Genomic DNA, 7,946 nt, shown 5'->3' on the forward strand with positions numbered 1-7,946 from the left:
TAACTCGTATGGTCGTTTTCTTATCTAATTTAGTTTTGTTACTTTAATAAATTTGCTCCAAATGATGTCCTTTTTTCTTCCCGTAAAACTCATGTTAACGACTCCAAGTTGTACGGAGACTGAGAACCAACATGTACTGTATTAATGAATGCCTGCGATGTTTTAATTTCAGAACCGCAATTTAGCAAATAACCTATTGTTTGTTTTTTCTGAATACAACACAAAGATTTGTTTACATGATAATTATTATATTTATTTTTTAATATCAGCTCTACAAGTAGTCCAACTTTCGACTACGACATTTTCTCGCAAGTTAACTGAGAAGCATTTAAACAATACAATACGTTAAAAATAAGGGGAAAAAAGAGACAAAATAAATTGTAGATCACCACATTGACCTGCTGTAGCCACGAGAAATCAAAACATTCACATGGGAAGAAAATAGTCTTCTGAATGGGGAGCACTTTTGACAATTTTCTTTCTCTGGCAGATTTTTTTTTTTTTTTTTTTTTTACAAAAATAAAATAAAATAAAAATAAACATATGTTTAAAACAACTCTTAAAAAATACACGTGTTTAAAACAAAATGTTTAAAACGTATACAAAATTTGTTTTAAACAAAATCAATTGTTTGAAACAAGTTTTAATCATTTGTTTTAAACATTTTGCTTTAAACAAAACGACCCTGATTAATGTGCACGAGAGATTTGGTAACATAGCGTAACTCACGATACTTCATATTACTGTCTGTTCACGTGTTCTCTCCGGGTTTTTTTCTAGAGTTCGCCTACCTTTAACGCTTTGCGGACGGACTTTAAAATACCACTTTTGCCCCAGCAGATGGAGGATTTTTGATGTTTTTCAAAAATTGTTCAAAACAGTTCGTTGTGTTGTAGTAAAAAAGTTGTATTTATTTTAAAAACATTTCTGAAAGCTACGAAGCTTGCTCTTTGAACAGATATGTAACTTGTTATACATACAAGAATTATTCTAACACTGGAAATCTTTTTCGTTAACACTTCTTGGGAAAGGAAAAAAATAGGATATTATATTAGAACTTATTGTACAGGTATTGACAACAAATAATAAATCTGATCAGCATCTAAATTGCTCGTTTCCATTCTCAACATTGTAAACGTGAACACGATATGTGTTCAAGTAAGCATTCCCTGTGACAAAAGAATGTATTCGTGCTATATGGTGGTTCAAGTTTGAAGAAAGTGGTGCCAATAAATGAGCACATGAGACACACCGTTAATATAGTCTGTAGTTTATCCACAATAAAACTAAAGCAAAAGACGGATTATGCTCGTCGTTCAACCTAATTGACATTAGTTCCACGATGTGGATAGACAGTTGGCCCTCCTGAAAGTGTTAAACATCTGGCCTTAAATATAATATAATCATATTTTTATCGTGATTAAATAAATCTTTCCTACGTCCTGGTAGTAGGCTGGAGACGGAAAAAAAAATATGTGGAGCCTTAAGCTCTAAGCTGACGCTCAATGAACACAACCAAGTTAGGAGGAATTTGAGCTGCTTCTCTCTCTCTCTCTCTCACACACACACACACACACACACACACACACTCTCTCTCTCTCTCTCTCTCTCTCTCTCTCTCTCTCTCTCTCTCTCTCTCTCTCTCTCTCTCTCTCTCTGACTGCCTTATATTGTTTCAAGGTGAGAAGTTTCCACAGTAGATTTTCGTAGCATTAAGCTTCCTTTGCAACGCTCCTATACAAATTATTATTATTAAGGAAAAAATAAAATACTTCCTTGATGTATTTTACAATTTCGGAATTTAATAACATTTACTTAACCTACTTTCTTGAACTGCATTTTAAATTGATTTACCTCTGAAATGTTGATGTGAAGGCAAACATGCGAAACCACAAACAAATATGTGTTATACTGGCAATTCTAATAAATAATTAGGCTAAAATGCAAATAAGTAGAGGAAGGTCAATTGTCAAGTCATGTAGGGTAGATGTAAGACGGAAAGTAGTCCCACAAAGTTCAGTAAATGCGAAACTTCGTTGACTTGCGAAACTTCGTGCATATTTTGGAGCTTCCTCGTGGATATATTGTTTACAAATGCGTCTTCGGCATGGGATACCAGAATTTGATTCCTGGTAGGAACACGTGTGATTCAGATTCTACTTTAAACAGTACGTCATCGTCTTGGTGCGGAAATTGAATGCTCGAATGAATTACTCATTTGCTTTAGAAATGATCCAAATCAAATGTGCCCTTGAATTTGAGTGTATCATGAAAATATTATCGTGCCCCTATTTTAGAAGTTATGTAACTTTTCATCATTACTTAAGTTTTGTATCCATTTCAAATTATACTGTTGAGCTCCGTCGTGACTATGTAGATGACGTAGGATGAGTTCGGTTCCTGGCGGGAGCTCATATGGATCGGAACCCACGTTAAGCTGTAGGTCTACGTCTCATATCCACGCTGCTGAGAGGAACACTAAACTTACATCAAATTACAATGTTAATCGGTACGCGTGTCAACGGATATGTAATCAAATGATTTTTACATAATCGAGTAAGAAATTCAAATTAAAGAAGTAGGTTGAGAAGTTCAAATTGAAGAAGTTTTGAGAGAATAAAATTGTTTTCAACTTCTTGAATACCTTGATTCTTTGTGCTGCGTAACGTATTTAAAATTAAATTTTAAATTTCTAAATTTACGTTTCACAATTATACAACAAGGCTAAGGGAGACAGTAATACTGAGAATGAATGAGAACCATGAAATGAAGAAAATGGAAGGAAACGGGGGTAACTCTTAGAAAGCTCACGTACACGATGCTTGTCCATTACAAAGCCCAAGTTGATGTAAGCTGGGATCGGACCAAGAACCCCACGCACCCTATCTGGGGGAGCACTCTATCACTGAACCACCACATCCTTGTATTTAAATTTAAGTTTAATAATTCCGTATGCAAGATATACGAGGGTCGTTCCATAAATAGTGCACACTTAACTTTTTTATACATGTTTATTTTTTATAGTATCTCTTTGTAGGTCTTCAGTGTAGTTTCCCTGCTCTCAATAAGGGAGTTTCAATGTTCAAGATGTTTCAGTATTCCATCCAGGACATAATTTTTGTTCAGCTATCAAATGGATCGGCTAATGGCAACAGAAAGCTCTTCTAGAAATGAAAAACGACGTCCACTCATAGGTCTTTTCAACTTTAGGAATAGGTCAAAGTCGAGCAGACTATGTCAAACTATAGGAGGCATGAGATAACACCTCCCAACCGTATCCATGTACCTTTGAGTTACGACATTCTCGAAGTGTGGCGAACGTTCTCGTGGAGAATGATTGAGCAACTGAAGTCGAGTTTGGTGCTCTTTTCTGGTGAATCTTTGCAAGAAGTCAAGATGATTTACTGCTGTGACACTTCTTCCATATGAAACTCAGTATGTTACGATGATTCTTTGGAGACTGTATGCAAAAGTCATCATTTGTTTGACCTTTGATTGAGCTTGTCGACGTTTTATTGGTCGTGGGGAAGATGGAACTCTCTCCTCGTTGGACGGTGATTTCAACTTCGATTCAAAATCTCTGTACTACGGTCTACTCTTAATTCACTGCAAACTTCCGTAAAGTACTGTTGATATCTGTCGAGATTTTGCTACGGAAATCTTCAATTTTAAAGTACGACATCAGACACAGTACCCGAAACACCTGCAGCTTGCATGTCCAAAACTTGTCACAACCAGGATGTGTACACTAAAGAGTTCACAAGCACATGTCCTGCTACTTCATAAACTGAAGTTCAAATGACGCAAGGTTTACTGTGATTGCACCATTCACTACACAATGTTCCAACCTGTGTATTATTTATGAAATGATTCTCGTATTTTGGATATGTGATTATGCAATGGCAAATTCGTTGTTATTTTTCCTGTAGTATTAGTACTCACATCAGAATTTAAAGAATACCTTCAAAGTGGAAAATCGCTGGAATCCTCAAAGCCGAAGAAAATCTCCACTGCTAATGTGATTTTCCTCTTCTATAGGTCTGGAGAACCTATTGATGTTTATACAGATTTTACTTGCAGCTCCGTAATACAGAAGTCATCCAAAATTGTATATATTAGCTTCTTATAAATTTCGGCTTCATATATAGAAAGTAAACAACCAAAAACTGTTTCTAAAAATCGTTAATATCCATGAAAATGTACTCCCCAAAAACACATAGAAGTTGCTATGTAAAGCAATGCACAAATTATAAATTTTTGGATGTTCAGTGATCCTTTATCATACTTTCCACCTAACTTATTTCATTTTTCAATAGTCTTGTATATCTATATTTCTGTGAATCATAAGTTTTTTTTTTTTTTTTCGTTTTTACTTTATCAGTCTTGTGTTTTGTATCTCAGTTGTTTTACAGACCCAATGGTGGGTGAGAATTAGTGAAAGTTCCCGTTTGGAAGTCACTAGATAATGAACATAGATTGCTACCATTAGTGGTTGTGGTGCTGATGGTTTTATTGACCGCAAAAGTTTTGAAAAATTTCTAGACGCAATACAAGCATACCTTTTTAAAAATTTGAGAAATTACCAAGCTCAACCGGCCTCTAGCCCTTTGAATACGGAGGACGAAATATCTTGGTTAGTGGCCTGCACTGATACGTTTCTACACACATTTTGGTGCTATAAAAGCAATATATTTATTGATTAAAAATACAGTTTTTAAGTACCAGTATTAAAATTTTACTTATACTGTGGATACCAACCAGTAATACTGAATGTCATATTAGATGCCCTATATCACATTATAAACCATATATCATTTATCAACTAATATGTCAATGGAATTTGCAAGTGATCTTTCCAAACTGACGCTTTTTGAACTCAACAACCGTGTGGTAGCGTTCGAAGCGTATTTCTGGGCATAATGCTGATTCATTCGATTATGTCTGGCAACAGAAAACAGTTTCCTTTCTTCCACTTTTATATTTTCTGTTTCTACGTTTGAAACAGAAAATTGTTATAGTCGTGGTAGCGTACAGTACAAGTACTATAGATATGGCGGAAGAAAAGTGTGTTCTCAGATACCTCTCGGGATAATTTGCTGAGAAATGATTCAGACAGTACAGATGAAAATGAATCGTCTTTCCATTCTACAAATTGTGAAGTCACAGACACAGATGAGTCTTCTGATGATAACTTTTGTTACATTCCAAGTGCAGCTGGTGTTTGAAATGTAACATCCGCTTTCGTCAGAAAGACTCATCGTATATGTATAGAGATGCAAGGGCTCGGAAAAAAACGGCTTTTTTGGAAAAAAAAATCGGTTTTTTCTGCTTCGCTTTTTTGCTTGGGAAATTTTGGGCTTTTTTTTTTTTTCAAATTTCTGCTTTAAATTGATAAAGCAGACTTTGTTTCGCTTCTCTATAACACAAAAAGTCATTTAATTAGTGGTTGATGCTGATAATAATATAAAACCTGGAAAATAAACTATGAATTTCGAAAAGATATTTCAAACGATTTTTCTTCAACATATTTACATTATGAATTCCAAAGGATTAACCAATGTATATAATAAGAATTTTTTTAACCTCCCATATACAAAAGTAAGCAGAGTTGGCAAGAACCATGGTTTGTTTTGAAAATGCCAAAAACCCGTTTTGGGAAGATGTTTAAACAAGGCTTTCTTGGTTTAAACCAGGTTTTTTTTGTTTAGATTCTTTGCTTTATGTATTTGTATTACATATTCACAGAAATAAGTTTGTTTCGCCTTGGTGTTATTATGCAACAGCGGGGTTATGCCGGAAGAACTCCCATAAGCTTAAAGAAGTCCGGTCAGTAAATTTCTTAAATTGAGAAACTCCCGCCCTAACCATCGGGAAAATCCCGTCATTACTTGAAATGTAAGACAATAACGGAAAAATCCTGTTATTGCTATGCATATAAAATTTAAAGGTCAACGTATCATAATCAGTACGCTAAAACTGAGATATTAAATTACAAATTTAGTGCGTAGATATCATTGAAAGTCCAATCCAAGCTGATGTTGGAAGCTACGTAGGCAATCGATAAATTTTGCCAATTTCTATCAATATATTTAAGCAATCTTGGCTTCTTTATAAAACAACAGGCATTTAGGCATGCAGGAATATACAATTTGGTTTCGTTTCGTATGTTTAGGATTAACATTCTTACGAAATACCGAGGTTATCAAGGAGAAGACTTTCGCTTAAACTGACATCTGAACCGCTACTTCGTTTACGCATGAAAGAAGGGTTATGGTTCGACCGAGAATTGAACATGGGACACCTTGATTAAAAGGTGAAAGGGAAATAAAAGTATTGCAGGTGGTTTGATATCTGGAAACGTCACCATGAAGTTCACACGATTCGCGTTTTTCGTTCTTTTTATTTATTTATTTATTTATTTATTTATTTTTTTTTTGGTTTAAACCAATTATTAAAAAAAAAAGTTGGTGTAAACCAGCCAACCCTAAAAGTAAACACTTCTTTTTTAAAAAAATGCACAAATAACTAGCAAAATTGTATGTAGTATTTTTACTTCAAAATATTCCATACCCTCTTTTTGAAACAAAATAAAATTAAAATAAAACATAAGAGAAATACTTAGATTTATATGATACACTTAGAAGCTGCACATCTAGAGCTTTTGGTTCTGTATATTCTTGAAATTCTACAGTTAAATTTTACATAACCACCATCATGGTTTACCCAATCCTCAAGTTTTCTGAATTTTTAACAAGAGGGTTTCAACATATCATTACGGAGCCCCCCCCCCCCCAAAAAAAAAAAAAGAAGGGCTACGGAATATATTTAAGTTAAGCTAAATACAACTGCACAAAAAACATGAGTGAGTGATTAGCTTTCGCGCTTCTATCGGGAAATCCGGGATTCAATCCAGCATTCGACCATTCTGACAAAGCTTTTCTTCATTCCATCTGTGAAGTAGAAATAGTGCGTGTACTGTGAGTTGACCGACTTCCTTTCTTATTGTTTTAAATCGTTATTATTACTAATTATCAGCAGTGACAGTTTTGCGAAGGTTAGGGGGCGGTCTTTTGGACTGAAGCCTGTACCCCAAAGTTACGGAATGTCTGCAACAAACGAAATATCTATTAGTTATGCCTTTACTCATAAACTTTAAGCTACCGTCAAATAAAAATTACAAATGTTTAGAAAAACTAAACATTAGTAAGAAATACCCTTCCCAAAATACTTTGTAAATCCGCCACTGATTCTCAGTATAAATTGATCTTTAAGGTTGTATCCGGAAGATTATTGCTAAACATATAAACGAAACGAAATATTAGTTATGCCTGTACTCATAAACTTCAAGCACCTCCCAAATAAAATTAGGAGTTTTTTAGAAAACGAAACAATCAGAAAAATCCCTCCTAAAGTACTTTTCTAAATCCGCTTCTGATTATTTGTATAAATTGGTATTCAAGGTTGTGTCCGGAAAATTATTGCTAAATCACTTCACAACTACAGTATAACAGAAATGTGGAAGTACGGTTTGACGGATATATTGAAAAACGTACGCTTTGATGGATAAATAGAAAAACGGGCAAGTTTAACTTTTGCGCTAGAAGCTAGAGTACTAAGCTCTTAGAAATGAAACACGGATGACAAACTAAAATGATCTAGAGAAGAAAAAAGATGTCGATAACTCAAAAGTTAAAATAAAGTTAAATAGCCTCTAAAATTGCCCTCAAATACTACATTCTTCATGTTAGCTTTAATTCGTAAAACATGTGCTCCATCCATCTTGATGGTGAATTTCAGAGCGAAATATCGCATTTAGGTCATGGAATTCTTATTTAACTATAGAATATACTATAAGAAAGCTATTTAGATAGAAAAATCATGAAAATGATAAAAGCCAAAATTTCCAAAATTCTCGTTTTTTCCCCAAAAAAGCCGGCTTTTTATGT

The sequence above is a fragment of the Thermobia domestica genome, chromosome 8 (genome assembly GCF_964235325.1).
Source record: "Thermobia domestica chromosome 8, izTheDome1.hap1.1, whole genome shotgun sequence".
In the NCBI taxonomy this organism is placed as follows: Eukaryota; Metazoa; Arthropoda; class Insecta; order Zygentoma; family Lepismatidae; genus Thermobia; species Thermobia domestica.